The sequence below is a fragment of the Mustelus asterias genome, chromosome 6 (genome assembly GCF_964213995.1).
Source record: "Mustelus asterias chromosome 6, sMusAst1.hap1.1, whole genome shotgun sequence".
Taxonomy (NCBI): Eukaryota; Metazoa; Chordata; class Chondrichthyes; order Carcharhiniformes; family Triakidae; genus Mustelus; species Mustelus asterias.
The window spans coordinates 119,800,948-119,818,566 of NC_135806.1; the positions used below are offsets into that span (position 1 = coordinate 119,800,948).

The window sequence follows — 17,619 nt, forward strand, 5'->3', positions numbered from 1 at the left end:
ATTTACATGAATAATGGTTGGAATGCGAATACTTACAACTAATCAAGTCTTTAAGAAACAAAACAATGGGAGTGGAGAGAGCATCAAGACAGGCTAAAAAGATGTGTATTGTTTCCAGACAAGACAGCCAGTGAAACTCTGCAGGTCCACGCAACTGTGGGAGTTACAAATAGTGTGACATGAACCCAATATCCCGGTTGAGGCCGTCCTCGTGTGTGCGGAACTTGGCTATCAGTTTCTGCTCAGCGACTCTGCACTGTCGTGTGTCGCGAAGGCCACCTTGGAGAACGCTTACCCGAATATCAGAGGCCGAATGCCCGTGACCGCTGAAGTGCTCCCCAACAGGAAGAGAACAGTCTTGCCTGGTGATTGTCGAGCGGTGTTCATTCATCCGTTGTCGCAGCGTCTATGCAGACGCTGTATGCAGACGCTGCGACAACGGATGAATGAACACCGCTCGACAATCACCAGGCAAGACTGTTCTCTTCCTGTTGGGGAGCACTTCAGCGGTCACGGGCATTCGGCCTCTGATATTCGGGTAAGCGTTCTCCAAGGTGGCCTTCGCGACACACGACAGCGCAGAGTCGCTGAGCAGAAACTGATAGCCAAGTTCCGCACACACGAGGACGGCCTCAACCGGGATATTGGGTTCATGTCACACTATTTGTAACTCCCACAGTTGCGTGGACCTGCAGAGTTTCACTGGCTGTCTTGTCTGGAGACAATACACATCTTTTTAGCCTGTCTTGATGCTCTCTCCACTCCCATTGTTTTGTTTCTTAAAGACTTGATTAGTTGTAAGTATTTGCATTCCAACCATTATTCATGTAAATTGAGTCTGTGTCTTTATAAGCTCTGTTTGTGAACAGAATTCCCACTCACCTGAAGAAGGGGCTTAGAGCTTCGAAAGCTTGTGTGGCTTTTGCTACCAAATAAACCTGTTGGACTTTAACCTGGTGTTGTTAAACTTCTTACTATGAAGGTAATGACATAGACCGATGTTTACAATAGGAACTTGGAAGTTTGAAATTTCACAACTTAATGACCCCTGTTCAAATACTTACTTGAGATTTGTTGTTATTGATTCAGGCAACAAAAACATTTATAGTGTAGGAAGGACCAAATTTAAACCTGATTGTTTAAAAAAAAAAGTCTGAGATTTGTGATGGGAAATAAGGAATAACTGGGATGGTAAAGAAAGAAGTGGTTTGAACAGCCTGAAATAAGCAACATACCCAATACAGTTGAAGTGACATCTTTGTAATCAACACCCTCGGTAATGACAAACGGTTAGCACCATTTACCTGAAAAAGGATACTGTGTCAGATGAACAGCAATTGTTGAAGTGGTGGGGATTTTATAAGAAATGTGAGCATATTTCAAGTTCTTTTTATAGCAATGCTTTCAAAGATGTGATTGCATTAAAGAAAAAAACATGTAAAAGCAAGAGTACACCTTTCATTCTGGAAAAAGGGGCATTTTTTTTGTGTTGGGGAATGTGTGTTGTAAAGAGCGATGTAGTGTGTGCCTGAGTCTTTTTAAAGATATTAAATTGTACTAATATTTATGAATGACTTGTAACAATATCTATACTTGTAAACTAGAGTAATGGTGGCACTTAGTGAGTGACACCTTGACAGGTTTCCTCCAGACAGTTTTGCACGGAAACTACTTCACACAATAAAAGTGTTATGCAATTGAAAATATACTTGCTTTTACATTTTTCCGATTAATATGATGACATCTTTGAACCATTGGAAAAAACCTGGAAATGGCTTACATTTCTGATAAAGTGCCCACCACTTATGCCATTGCTGCATATCCCAGACAGTCCCCACTATCAAAGAAATGGGCAAATCTTATTCTATAAAGTTTACTCCAAATAGCAAGGAACGAGTATAAGCCTGTTCCTGCCTTTGGACAGTTTCACAATACAGATTCCTGGAAAAAAAGACTTAAACAAAGGTTGCACCTTGGAAACTCTTCCAAAATATGTTCACTATAAAAGCAACACGACTGTTGTGCTACTTATGAAGTAGATTTGGCCTTGGAACTTTTAAGTTACATATTGATGGTAATGTGGACTCTGACTGAGGTTTAAGAAGGTGCGATGCATGTGCATCATTTTTTTATTGCAATACATGTTATTATAGAATTAGCTAATACATTTGTGCAATGGGAATTGTGCATATTATTTGTGAGACAATTATCCAGCAGATTTCCATTACGTCTGGTGTTTTGGTTTTTTTTCTCTTGCTAGGTCGTAAATTACTTTTGGTTTCACATGTCTAGATCCTTCTTTCCTGACTGTAACTTCCGTCTTTCTCAGGAAATTGTGTGACTATTAATACATTACAATTTTGCCTTAGTTTCCATTGTACGTTACTTCTCTAGTTTTACAACTGACAAAATCATGCAATTATTTATTTTAGAATGATAAACATTATATCCCCTCTTCCGCCTTTGTCGAGTTTGTCTTGCCACCAAATGTCCTGAGGTTGAAAAGACAGTATTTTTGATCCATCGGTGGGAAGCTTAGTTTATTGAACGCACTGTGTAAAAAAAAAACAGTAAACTGAAATAGCACCGAGGTGGTTATTACAACCTTCAGTACTAGTTTGCAGCTCCTAAAAACAACTGTTTTGTAATGGAAGTAACATAGCATTTGTTTTTTTTTAAATCCATTCCTCCGGCCTCAATTCCTTATTTCCATCCAGTGGGATGGTTGCTAATCAGTTGAACATACTTGTCCGCACTGTTTGTAGCTTAAACAACTGTGGAGTTGGGCCCATGAATTGGCTGGAAGTCAAGCATTTGCAACACTGAAGCTACAAGTTTCTCATACTCACTCTAATTGTAACTTCATTTTTGCTGCGCAGCGTATTATATGCTCTCTGTAGAGTTAGATGCTAATTAAAATGTTGCATTATTCTTCAACAATTACATTGTTATCATTCTATTCTCTGTGGAACTCCTGTTTTGCAACACTTACACTTCACAGTGCAGGTAACATGTTGTAACAACAGCTATAGTTTATTGATATGCTTTGGTAAGTTTTGAGATTATAGTAAGAGCTCCTTTCCCCCCTCACTGCAGCAACATCATTCTTACCACATGCCTATCATCATTTTAGCTTCAGTTAAAGCCTGCTGCATGTTTGAAATCACAACATTTTTGCCCCGATGGCAGTGGTTGAGGGGGACACCAGATAAATCAAGAGATTGGATCATGTGTTCTCATATTTTTGGCCAGGAGGATGATGTAATGGAGCCAACAATATGGAAAATAAAGCAAACTTAAACAATGGAAACAGAATGAGGCATTTTAAAAAATCACTAAATTGTGTACCTGGTATACCTTGTGTCAGGTAAAGTTTTCATGTATAAATTATACAATAAACTTATTGTCGTGACGAACAAAGCCTGGCATCGAATACCTTAAATTGCTCAAGTCCTTAAGTAGTAACTTTCCATGGAGTTTAATTTCCATTAAAACTGTTAACAAATGTTGGTATTTTGACTTCACAGAGGCCTGAAGGGATCACAACTTCTGTGGTGTTTGTGCATTGACAACAGATGTCAATAACAGTTGCTGTGGCTGAAATTCAGAAAAATGTTTTTTAAAAAACACAAAAAGTACTGAGGATGGCATTCTATAATTTATATTTCAGCCCACTTTGATGTCACACATGTATAAGAAGAAAGGTAGTTAACAGGCACAACTGAAACACAGGCCCAGCCTCCCCTCACGCAACCCTTATTCCTCAACTGCCAACTACCAAAGCACTTACTTGCGTTTTGAGATGTCCAGGTGGCTGAAACTACATGTCGAATGCTGCTCTATAGTTTGAATGAACATTTTTGAGACGTAACTTTCAACATTCAGTACGAATATGATAAACTGAGGAATAAAGTTCCTATACTTGTTAGTAATTTGGGATAAGTGTGTTCTCATGTGTAACTCTTAAGATCAGGTTGACAGCTAGAACTGGGTGGCATGGTGGCACAGTGGTTAGCACTGCTGACTCACAGCGCCAGGGACCCGTGTTCTATTCCGGCCTCGGGTGACTGTCCGTATGGAGTTTGCACGTTCTCCCCGTGTCCGTGTGGGTTTCCTCCAGGTGCTGTGGTTTCCTCCCACAGTCCAAAGATGTGCAGATTAGGTGGATCGGTCTTGCTAAATGGCCCCTTAGCATCAGGGTGATTAGTGGGGTCAATACCTGGGGTTACAGGGCTATGGCCTGAGTGGGAATGTTGTCGGTGCAGGCTCAATGGGCGGAATGGCCTCCTTGTGCGCTGTAGGGATTCTGTGATTCTATGCACCACTACAAAGTTCTGCGGTGTACTTAATTAAAAGCAAAATACCGCGGATGCTGAGTCAGTCCAAAGATATGTGGGTTGGGTTGATTGGCCATGATAAATTGCCTCTTAGTGTCAGGGGATTAGGAAGGTAAATATGTGGGGTTGTGGGGATAGGACAGGACCCGTGTGGGATTGTTATCAGTGCAGGGCCGATGGGACAAATTGCCTCCTTTTGCACTGTAGGTTCTCTGAAATCTGAAATAAAAACAGAAAGTGATGTAAATAGTTCAGGCAGCATCCATGGAGAGAGAGTCAGAGTTAATGTTTCGAGCCAAATATGGGTTTTCTTTGTGAAGAAGTCCTATTCGACTGAATGTGTTAACTCTGTTTTTCTCTCCGCAGATGCTGAGTATTTACAACAATTTCTGTTCTTATTTTCTATAGTGTACCTGTTCCATCACTCACCTGTTTCTAGTGAAAAATGTTTTTTTGTAAATCAGATTTTCCTTCCTTACAGAAGAAAATTGCTGATTTTTATTTGTACACAGTACAGCATTAAGTAAATGACCTTTTCCATCTCTCTCTTTTTTTAGTCAGTGAATGCACCAGGCTGCTGTCCCACCCCATATCTGACAGAGGTATCGCCCTTTTCCCATATGCCACTCTCTCCAAATCAAAAACTGTTCTGACTCCACAGGAGCATTCAGCTTGCAGGTAAGGAAACAATCAGGAAGTTTTACATTTGTTTTAACTCTAACTGAATCTTTACTCATACTTGGGCGGCACGGTGGCACAGTGGTTAGCACTGCTGTCTCACAGCGCCAGGGACCCGGGTTCAATTCTGGCCTCGGGTCACTGTCTGTGCGGAGTCTGCACGTTCTCCCCGTGTCTGCATGGTCGGGTGCTCCAGTTACCTCCCACTCTCCAAAGATGTGCGGGTTAGGTTGATTGGCCATGCTAAATTACCCCTTAATGTCAGGGGGACTGGCTAGGGAAAGGCATGGGGTTATGGTGCTGGGGTCTGGTTGGGGTTGTGGTTGGTGTAGACTCGATGGGCCTAATGGCCTCCTTCTGCAGTGTTGGGATTCTGTGATTCTCTGATACTTGTACTAGCTTTATTGCACTCACCATGGTGAGCCCTTAACAAAACCCTGAAGTAAAATAAAACAATAGAGAAGGGAGGGCCAGCTATCAATCGTGATAAGGGTAGGGAAACTGGAACACTAAGGAATTGTTTTTCATTCATAAAATTATTTTGATGCTTGTTAGAGCGGATACAAATATTGAAAAATTAATGAAATGGAGGCAGAAAATGTTGGAAAAACTCAGTAGGTCTGGCAGCATCTGTGAAGAGAGAACAGAGTTCACGTTTTGTGTCTGTCTGAGTCTTCACAGCCATAGTGAGGGAGGAATGAAATAGATTATATACTGTATAAGAGGGGGTGGAGTAAGTGGAGCAAGGTAAATGGTCAGATTGCAACAAAAATGTGTAGGGCACAAGACTGAGAAAGTGCTAATGGCGATGTGAAGAACTGTCCTGTGAAGTCCTGCACTCGGCCATTAACACTTCCTCAGTCTTGTGCTCTACACACCTTTGTTGCAATCTGACCATCTACATTGCTCCACGAGCGCCACCCCTTATACAGCATATGATCCATCACGTTTCTCCCTCTCTTTAACTCTAAGGAAGAGTCACACACACTCAAAATGTTAACTCCCATTTCTCTCTCCAGAGATGCTGCCAGACCTGCTGAGTCTTTCCAGCATTTTTTGTTTTCCTTTCAAATTTCCAGCGTCAGCAGTATTTTGCTATATTTGTGGAAGTTAATGGTTTGTTTTCAACATGTTGGCAGCGGTGTCCAAGAGCACTGAGGATGAAATTAATCTTCGCCAGCAGTGTAATGTGAGCAGTAAGGGTTTGGCAGTCTGTTTGGCACAGTGTTTGAATTTCTTCTCTCTTAAAGTCAATGGAAAAGAGAATCAGGCACAGTGTAAAACAGACTGCTGATTCACCACCACTACTGGCAAAGACTGATTTCATCCTGGTTAACTTTCCTTAAATCCTCAGTTGAACAAACTGAAAAGTTTTGTCTTATTGGCAGTCAACATTTTTTTTGTAGGATTTTAAAAACATTTATAGAGATGATCAAAATCATGAGGGGGTTGGACAGAGTAGATAGGGGGAAGCTGTTCCCACCCATAAAAGGATTAAGAGTGAGAGGGCACAGATTTCAAATGATTTGCAAAAGAAGCAAACCTGATGTGAGCAAAAAGCTTTTTCACACGAGTGGTTTGGGTCTGGAAGTGTGATGGAGGCAAGTTCAGCCGAGGCATTCAAAACGGCATTAGATGGTTATTTGAATAGAAACAATATGGAGTGGTACAGGGAAAAGCCAGGGTAATGGCACTAAACCATAGTGCTTGTTTGGAGAGCCAGTGCAGACATGAAGGGCCAAATGGCCTCCTCTACACCGTAACAATTCTGTGATTTTTTTTTAAAACAAGTTTTGCTAGCAGAAGTTGATGCAGCATCAAGAGTTCTAAGAGTTATTTTTGTGAGGTTTGAATTCATCAAGATGAAGAAAATCAGTGTTAGGATGAGACCCAGGTTCTGGGGACCCAGGATCGAATCCTGCCACGGCAGTTGGTGGAATTTGAATTCAATAGAAAATATCTGGAATTAAGAAATGGTTCATGAAACTATTGTCGATTGTTGGAAAAACCCATCTGGTTCACTAATGTCCTTTAGGGAAGGAAATCTGCCATCCTTACCTCGTCTGGCCTAGATGTGACTCCAGAGCCACAGTAATGTGGTTGATTCTCAACTGCCCTTTGGCAACTAGGGATGGGCAATAAATGCTGGCCAGCCAGCGATGCCCATGTCCCACAAATGAATAAAAAAAACAATGGACCAATGTCTCCTCTTCTCTCCACAGATGCTGTCTTACTTGCTGAGTATTTACAATATTTTCTGGTTTGATTTCCAATTTCCAGCATCCACAGTATTACTTTTGTAGGAGTTTCGCCTCTTTTATTGCCACCTCTGGATCAGGTTCTTGCAAATTAGTTGTAACAGGGGTTAGATGTAGGGTAAAGCTGCAACATAGGTGTATTGATCCCAGCTTCAGAACAAAATTGCCTTGCTGTGATTTTTCCATTTCCTCCACTAGCTATCTGTAAAGCCTCTCTCAGTGGGACTGCGAGTTTAATCCCTAATTATTTTATTCCAAATACCTCTGCTAATTTTCCAAAGTAAAAATCGTTCAGGTTCTCAACCTACCATCGAGCAGCACTGCATAACACATATATTGTCCATCGTTTGGTGTTTATTGAGAGAGGGTAACAGGATGAGTAGTGTTTGCAATATATTTGAAGTACTCTTTTTGGAGCTGAAATTGGCAAATATTATTGTGGGAGAGGAGTGAGTTACTTACTTTCTTATACCCAGTAAGTTAATCCATTTAATGGCACAGTGGTTAGCACTTCTGCCTCACAGCTCCAGGGACTCGGGTTCGATTCCCAGCTTGGGTCACTGTCTGTGTGGAATTTGTACGTTCTCCCGTGTCTGTGTGGGTTTCCTCCAGGTGCTCCGGTTTCCTCCCACAGTCTGAAAGACGTGCTGGTTAGGTGCATTGACCCGAACAGGTGCCGGAGTGTGGCGACTAGGGGAATTTCACAGTAACTTCATTGCAGTGTTAATGTAAGCCTTACTTGTGACTAATAAATGAACTTTATAAAACGGTTGCTAATCCCTTTATAAAACTTTTTTAAAATGACAGTGAGCCTGTTCATTCATCAGTATTGTGTTCCCTTGTAGAAGATGGACAGTGACTTGGGGATCCTTCATACAAACTGAAGGCGAAAAAGGCGGTTAGTTTAGCTCAGTTGGATGGCTAGCTTGCGATGCGGAGCGACACCAGCAGTGTGGGTTCAATTCCCGTACTGGCTGAGGTCATTCATGAAAGCTCCGCCTTCTCAACCTTGCCCCTCGTCCGAGGTGTGGTGACCCTTGGATTAAATCACCATCAGTTAGCTCTCCCCCTCAAAGGGGAGAGCAGCCTATGGTCATCTGGGGCTATGGTGAATTTACCTTTAGGCAAAATGATGTAATCTTACTATTTTCAACCCCTTGATATAATTCTTCTTCTGGAGCACAAAATACTCTATTCCCTAAAGAACATATAGGAGGGATGCTGTCAATTTATGTCATTTCTGCTTTAAAATTCTGTTTTTACTTTTGCTGTTTTTTTTAGTCTATGGTTGTTGAGTACTTGAGCTTTTCCTGTTTAGATGCACGTGGATCATGGCCTCTCCCATGTAGGGTATGGGGCAATGGCACAATTTAAGGGCGGCGCGGTGGTTAGCACCGCTGCCTCACAGCGCCAGGGACCCAGGTTCGATTCCGGCCTCGGATCACTGTCTGTGTGGAGTTTGCACGTTCTCCCCGTGTCTGCGTGGGTTTCCTCCGGGTGCTCCGGTTTCCTCCCACAGTCCAAAGATATGCAGGTTAGGTTGATTGGCCATGCTAAATTGTCCCTTGGTGTCAGGGGAACGAGAAGGAGTTATGGGTATTGGGTGGGATTCTTGTCGGTGCAGGCTCGATGGGCCAAATGGCCTCCTTCTGCACTGTAGGGATTCTATTCTATGAACAGGTAGTGAAATATTAATAAATAAATGACTGTCCAGCTGAGATTGTGTTGCTTCACGGTTGCTCAGTGACAAGTGTTGTGGATCATACACCAGTCAACCATTACACAATTCCAATCTTAAAGCTGTTTCTTATGGCTATATGAACACCTGCCAACATTGATTTCATCACCATACCTTTCATCCTTTGTTGACTGCACTATTTACTCATGGAGCAACAATAGCTGCATGTCTAAAACAGTTATTTGCAACCTGAGTATTTTATTTGACCCTGGGCTGAACTTCCGAAGGATATCGACTCCATCAGCAAAACTGCCTAATTCCACCTCTGTAATATTGTCTTGGCTCCTGTCTCAGTTCACCACCAACCTTCTGGAGTAGGGAATTTAAAGTGCAATTTCAAAATGAGCGAATGATACCAAATTGGGAGATTCATTAATAAGGGGGGGGGGGCGGGTAGGGGGGTGACAAAATACAGGAAAATAATAAACTTTCAGAATGGATTTGTAGTTGACTAATTAATGTCGATATCAATAAGTGTGAGTTTAAAGTTTATTTATTAGTCACGAGTAGGCTTACATTCACTAGAGGTTACTGTGAAAATCCCCTACTTGCCACACTGCGGCGCCTGTTCGAGTACACTGAGGGAGAATTTAGCATGGCCAATTCACCCAAACTGCACATCTTTGGATTGTGGGAGGAAACTGGAGCACCTGGAAGAAACCCACGCAGACACGGGGAGAACATGCAAACTCCACACAGACAGTGACCCAAGCCGGGAATCGAACCCAGGTCCCTGGCGCTTGAGGCACTGTGCCACCGGGCTACCCCAAGTTTGGATGTATTGGTAGGAAGCAGATGGTCACATACTCAGTGAAAAGTAAATGACTAAATGGGGGGACAGGAACAATGGGTTCTGGGGATACAGATACACAAATCACTAAAGGTAGTGACACAAATTTATAAGGCCATAAAAATGTAGGCAAAGCACAAGGATTAATTTCTAAAGGAAAAGGATTGAAAAGCAGCAAAGTTATGTTAAACTTGGACAGCGCTGTAATGTCCTAACCATGTTAGGGGTGATGGATTTTAAACATAAATAAAAAGAGGTGGTTTGTACACATCGATTCAAAATAACAACAGATTTATTGCAGGAGCTGTTGTCTGTACAGAGTGGAAAAGCAGCAGCCTGTGAAGCACCCCAATGACATCACCATCAAATCATGTGACCGGTTCTTAAAGCAACCGTGCAGCTACTTAAATATAGCGCAGTTGCCTCACAGCGCCAGGGACCTGGGTTTGATTCCGGCTTTGGGTCACTATCTGTGTGGAGTTTGCATGTTCTTTCCGTATCTGTGTGGGTTTCCTTAGGATGCTCTGGCTTCCTCCCACAGTTCAAAGATGTGCCGATTAGGTGGTTTGGCCGTGCAGAAGTGCCCCTTAGTGTGGAAAGATGTGTAGATTAGGTGGATTAACCATGATAAATGCGTGGGGTTATGGGGATAGGGTGGAGGGGAAGGCATGGCTGGGATGCCCTTTCAGAGAGTCAGTGCGGACTCGACAGGCTCTCTCTGCACTGTAAGGATTCTATGGTATGGTTCTATCGTTCTATATAACAAGAGCTTTGTTTTATTATTCATTGGATGTGGGCATCGTTGGCCGGGCCAGCATTTGTACCCCATCGCTAATTGCCCTTGTACTGAGTGGCTTGTTCGGCCGTTGCTTGCTGTCAAATTTCCCTTCATAAAGCTCCCGTGAGGCTGTTTAGTGGTGTTTTATTATGCTAAAGGCACCATATAAATACAGTTATCATTGTTGTGTATTGACAGGTAAAATGTACCAAATTGGACACTTTATTGGTTTTATTTTTATTTTTTGATGGGAAGCGAATATCTCTGGCAAGACCGGCATTAATTGTCCTTGAACAGAGTGGCTTGTTAAGCCATTCCAGAGGGTAGTTAAGAGTCATTCATATTGTTGAAGGTGTGGAGATCATGTAGGCCAGGTCGGATAAGGATGCCGGTCGGATTCCCTTCCCTACAGGACATTAGTGAACCAGATGGGATTTTACAACATTCCATGATGGGCACCGTTACTGAGACTAACCTTATATTGCAGATTTATTAACTGAATTTAAATTCCACAAGCTGCCATGGTGGGATTTTTTATCTCCAGAACGTTAGCTTAGACCTCTGGATTACTAGTCCGGTGACATTATGGCCATGCTAACATCTCCCTCAGGGCAGTCGTGTAGTGATAGAGTTGGAGAATTCTGTCCTAATGCAAAGCTGTTTCTAATTATTTGGCTGCGAACTGAAGGCACTTTTGCCAGATCCATAGAGGAACCATCAGGGCTGGTCTGGTCCGACTATTTAATCCTGAACCTGGGCTGGCTCATCTTTTTAGTTGGCTATTCCACCAAGGTATTAACGACCGAGATAAAGTTGAAAAGTGCAATACAGCTTCTAGCACTAAATTCATTTCTCAAAAGAGTATAAAGGTAGACTACGTCCAGTACAGGGAGGGAGGAGGACGCCCCCATAAGCCTGGTCCTGGGCCTGGACAACAGGTCTAGGTGGTGGGTGGCTGAAGGTGAGTCATCCAAGCGGACTGTCTGCCCCTCTACCATGGCTTTGTATGGGCCGGGTGGCCCTGGGAGAGGGAGGACACACAATACACTTGAGGCCCTCTGGGACCAGTGGGCACTTTTGGAGTCTGGGGTGCAACAGCAACCCCCTCACCCTGCAATTAGTTTAATTTCTTGATTTTTGTTTTCTTAAAAGGGAATATAAGGAGGGACTACTGGGACACTAGATTGGTTGTAGTTAGGAGACAGGGATATGTAATGCTGCATTTTGTAAATAAATTTACCATAGAGTAAAGGATTTGTGTCTGAATTCATACTTTACTACCTGTCTTGGGAACCATTTCACACAGCACTGAGAAAGAGGTTTGATCTGAAAGGAGGCATTGCAACTCTGAAGAGGGGATGACAGAATAGGCCTCTGACATTACCATACCACTTTGCTAATGTACCCCAGAGGCCTGATTCAAACTCTGTAGTGGCAGACAGCAAAGAATGTGGTATCACTTCATAGGCTGGAACTTGGCATCATTGCGTTCAGAGAGAGACGTTCTACAATTTAGAGTTTTCCAGCTGCCAAAACTATCCTCATTTACCAAGATATAATTCTAATCTTGATAATAATAGGCTAGGTGTTTCTCAGTTCATTAATGGAAACAAAGTTCTGTTTGCAAAGAGATATTTGAAACTATTAGTTACAAACTTCAGTGAAAATTGGCTTTGATTCCCTTAGGTTCTAGTGCTGTAGTAAATAGCACAGGGATTGGGATATTTTATTTGGCGGTGCAGAACAAAGCATGTAATAATAGACCGAATCAAAGTTTGAGTGTACCTCATTGTTAAGGCACAGAGTTAAACACAGAGTTGTGCCAATGAAAAATGAAATACAGATAAGGTGTTGGGAGTTTAAAGTACATTAACATTTTAAAACATCAAGATTTACACAATGTAATGAGCTGATCTAAAGCAAAGTTGTTTAATCAGAATGTTTCAATGTTGTCAACTTGACAATGTTGTCTTGGGTGAGGTCAGGAAGTAAGTGTTTTCACAGCTTGATCTTGATTCCATTTAATTTCCAAAAGAGCAACAAATGGTAACTTATATTTTGTTCAGGAAAATTTGGCAGATAGTAAAGGTACCTGAGAGCATTATCCCAGGACGTGGAGGAAAAACTGTAAATATGTGTTTCATCACACACACAAGAAACGTTCTCTCATATTTTGGTACACTTGAATTTTTTAAAGAAGTTAACTTTTGTGCTTATTGAGGTGAGGAGAGGCAATGGCCTAGTGGTATTATCGCTAGACTATTAATCCAGAAAATCAGCTAATTTTCTGGGTACGCGGGTTCGAATCCAGTCATGGCAGACGATAGTATTTGAATTCAATAAAAAAATCTGGAATTAAGAATCTACTGATGCCTTGAAACCATTGTCGTAAAAACCCATCTGGTTCACTAATGTTCTTTAGGGAAGGAAATCTGCCGTCCTTACCTGGTCTGACCTGCATGTGACTCCAGAGCCACAGCAATGTGGTTGACTCTCAACTGCCCTCGTCAGGTAACTAGGGATGGGCAATAAATGCGACGCCCATGTCCCACGAATTAATAATGCTAAGCTGTGAAACACTATAAAAATGAACAGAGTAGCTCACAAAACAGGGGGCGGCACGGTGGCACAGTGGTTAGCACTGCTGCCTCACCGTGCCAGGGACACAGGTTCAATTCTGGCCTCAGGTCATTGTCTGTGTGGAGTTTGCACGTTCTCCCCATGTCTGCGTGGGTTTCCTCTGGGTGCTCCGGTTTCCTCCCAAGTCCAAAGATGGGCAGGTTAGGTGGATTGATCATGCTAAATTGACCCTAGTGTCAGGGGGATTAGCAGGGTAAATGTGTGGGGTTATGGGAATAAGGCGTGGGAGGGATTGTGGTCGGTGCAGAGTTGATGGGCTGAATGGCCTCCTTCTGTACTGTAGGCATTCTATGATTTTATGAAAATATTGGTTCTTTAGAGGGCGAGACAGGAGAATTAGTAATGGGAAGAAGGTAATAATAGAGACTTTGGACAATTATTTCCTATCTGGCTTCACATTGTAATAGAGGGAGGAACATAAAACAATCATGAATACTGGAGAAAAAGTACAAGGAAAACTACTGGGTTGACAAGTCCTCTGGACCTGCTGGCCTGCATCCTAGCATCGTAAAGGAAATGGCTACATACATAGTGAATGCATTGGTTATTATACTGTAAAGGGTTAACAGATTGGATATGCTGATATACAATGATGTACTATTGACATTAATCAGTCATTTGTTTGACTGTCTCAAGAGAGATTGGAGCACCATGCTTAGGAGCAACATGCCTACTCTAACCTGTTTAGAAGTAGTATTAACAAAAGTGTTAAATAGATACTAGAGTATGTCTACAGTCTGTCTGCTAATGTCCCACACTTAAAGTCCACAGATAGAGGAAAGGTTGTAACCATCCAAAGATTCCTAGATTCTGGATGCATTATTAATGGGGTAGTGCCGGGACATTTACAAAATCATAATAACATCAGGGCAGAGTCAACATAGTTTTGTGAAAGGGAAATCGTATTTGACAAATTTAATAGAATTCTTTGAGGATATAACAAGCAAGCTGGATAAAGGGATACCAGTAAATTGTAGTGTATTTGGATTTCCAAAAGGCATTTGATAAAATGTTACTGCATAAAGTAAGATCTCAGGGTGTTGGAGTTAGCATGGCTAGAGGATTGGCTAATTAACTGGAAACAAGAGAGTTGGGATAAATGAGTCACCTTCCGGTTGGCAAACTGTAGTGGAATGACGCAGGATCCGTGCTAGGGCTTCAACTATTTGTGAGTTACATTAATGATGGGACAGTGTATTGTTGCCAAATTTGCAGTTGACACAAAGATGGGTAGGAAATCAAGTTATGAATAGGATACCGGAGTCTGCAAAGGGATATAGATAGGTTAAGTGAGTCGACAAATTATTGTCAGATGGAGTATAATGTGAGAAAATGTGAGGTTGTTCACTTCAGCAGGGAGAACAGAAAAGCAAAATTTTTTTTTAAATGATTTAAGCGATGTGGGCATCTCTGGCTAGGCCGGCATTTATTGCCCATCCCTAGTTGCCCTTGAGAAGGTGATGGTGAGCTGCCTTCTTGAATCGCTGTAGTCCCAGAGATGTAGGTACACCTACAGTGCTGTTAGGAAGGAAGTTCCAGGATTTTGATGCAGTGACAGTTACGGAATGGCAATATATTTCCAATTCAGGATGGTGAGTGAGTAATGGTGTTCCCAAGTATCTGCTGTCCTCAAGTATCTGCTGTCCTTGTCCTTCTAGATGGTAAAGGAAGCCTTGGTGAATTCCTGCAGTGCATCTTGTAGATGGTACACACTGCTACTACTGTTTGTCGGGGGAGGGATTGAATGTTTGTGGAAGGGGTACCAATCAAGCAGGCTGCTTTGTCCTGAATGGTGTTCATCCTCTTTAGACTTGTTCTAGCTGCACCCATCCAGGTAAAGGGAGAATATTCCATTAGACTCCTGACTTGTGCCTTATTGATGGTGGCAGGTTTGGCGTTTAGGAGGTGGGTTATGCGCTGCAGGATTTCTAACCTCTTACCTGCTGTTCTGGCCACAGTATTTATATGGCTAGTTCAGTTTGGTTTCTGGTCAATGGTAACCCCCAGAATGTTGGTGGTGGGAGATTCAGTGATGGTAGTGTCTTTGAATGACAAGGGGCAATTGTTAGATCCTCTCTTGTTGGAGATGGCCATTGCCCCGGCACTTGTGTGGCATGAATGTTACTTGCCACTTGTCAGCCCAAGCCTGGATATTGTCTAAGTCTTGCTGCATTTGGACACGGACTGCTTCACTCTGGGAACCGACATGTCCCAACTGACGTTAATACTGGACATTAATTTCAGAGGGTCATTAATCTTTGGAATTCCCTTCCCCAGTGGAGGGTTGGGTCATTGAATATATTCAAGGTTGAGTTAGACAGGTTTTTGATCTACAAGTGAGAGGAAGGCAAACTTGAGGTCATAGTCAAATCAGCCATGATCTTATCGAATGGCAGAGTATGTCGATGGGACAAATGGCCTCCTCCTGTTCTAATTTCTTATGATCTAATTATGATCACTGCCCCGTTCGATTCCTAACTTAAACCCTTCAAGGGTCCATTCTATTTCCTTTTGAAATTACTGAAATTATTCCACCACCCTGATGGACAGTGAATTTCAGTGAAACACTGTCCAAAATAATCTGTTTTGATGGCATTGGTTGAGCACCAAATATTAGCCAGGAGAACTTTTCACTGCCCGTCCTTGATATCGTTTGAATCAATCTGAGATGGCAGATAGAGCCTTGTTTAACATCCCAGCCGAATGCCAGTGTATTTAACAGTGCAGCTTTCCTTCAATATTGCACTAAAGCAACAGCTTATACCTTGTGTTCAATCTCTGGAGCAGAGCATGACTCTACAACCTTTGGATTCAGAGACAAAAGTGCTATCCGCTGAACCAAAGCTGACACCTGACAACATGTGACACCTGACAGGGCGCTTGGAGGCAATGAGGTGTTTTATTGCATGAGGCCGAGGGCTGGGGTTGAATTCTCCCAGAGATGAAAGTACGGTATTCTAAACCATTGAACCAAGCACTCTCACCCCAATTAAATTTTATTTTGAGCTTTTGAAATAATCATTGTAAAGACAAATAAGTTTTCACTGTAATTATCATTGAAAAATATATTTTAGGAACATGAGAATAGGATGTGGGAGCAGGAGTAGGCCATTTGGCCCATTGAGCATGCTCCACTATTCAATTAGATCATGGCTGGTGATCTACCTCAATACCACTCTCCCGCAATCTCTCCATATTACTTGATGTCATTAGTAGCCAGAAATCTATCAATTTCCATCTTCAACATGCTCAATGATTGAGCTTCCATATCCCTCTGGGGTAGCGAATTCCAGAGATTCACCACCCTCTGAGTGAAGAAATTCCTCCCCACCTCAGCCCTAAATGGCCTGCCCTTTATTCTGAGACTGTGCTCTCTGATCCTAGGCTCATCGGACAGGGGAAACATCCTCTCTACATCTACCCTGGAAGAATTTTGTATGTCCCAATGAGATCACCTCTCATTCTTCGAAACTCCAGAGAATAGAGGCTCAATCTCTGCTCATAAACCAGTCCTGCCATCCCTGGGATTAGTCTGGTGAACCTCTGTTGTACTCCTTCCATTGTAAGTATATCCTTCCTTGGAAAAGGAGAGCAGAACTGTACACAATACTCCAGATGCGATGTCATTACTTCTGTACTCAAATCCCCTTACAATAAAGGACACCATACTACTTGCTTTCCAAATTGCTTGCTGCACCTACATGCCAGCTTTCAGTGACTCATAAATAAGGACACCTTTGGACATCGACACTTCCCAATCTCTCACCATTTAAGTAATATTCTGTCTTTCTGTTTTTTTTCTACCAAAGTGGATAACTACACATTATATTCCTTCTGCAATGTTCTTGCTCACTCACATAGCCTGTCCAAGTCCCCTGGAACCTTCCTTGCATCCTTCTCAAAACTTACATTCCCACCGAATTTTGTGTCATCAGCAAATTTTGAAATATTACATTTGGTTCCCACATCCAAATATTTTATATAGATTGTCAACAGTTGTAGCCCCAGCATTGATCCTTATGTAACTAGTAACTGCCTGCCATCCTGAGAATGACCCATTTATTCCTACTCTCTGTTTTCTGTCTGTTAAGCAATTCTCAATCCATACCTGTATATTACCCCCATTCATTTGATAACATAAACAGTGTTATCACTGCAAGTAAAAACAGTGCATTCTTGCAATGTTTAGATAATAGGGTAAATCTCTAGAGGTTGGACATCATTGTGGACCTGTTGATTGGTTGTGCTGTATGATTTTGGCCTTGAGCGACATCGCTTTTACACTAGAGCTTTTTCTTTCAATCTCTGATCTAATTAGTTTCAGTGCTCTCTCAAGTCGTTGTGACTTTACAAGCACAAATAAGCTTTAATTGCTGCCTTCAATTAGCTTACGATTATGC

At 42.2% G+C, this 17,619-nt stretch overlaps 1 protein-coding gene across 4 annotated transcripts in view; it reads left to right on the forward strand.

Annotated features, from left to right (window-relative positions):
- The window catches only part of irf2b (interferon regulatory factor 2b), a 76,000-nt gene that overhangs the window by 12,748 nt on the left and 45,633 nt on the right, over positions 1–17,619 (forward strand). For all 4 annotated transcript variants that reach the window (XM_078215074.1, XM_078215075.1, XM_078215076.1 and 1 more), the window contains exon 2: positions 4,895–5,015. The gene's annotated coding sequence lies outside the window, so the exon portion shown is untranslated. The remainder of the gene's footprint in view (positions 1–4,894; positions 5,016–17,619) is intronic.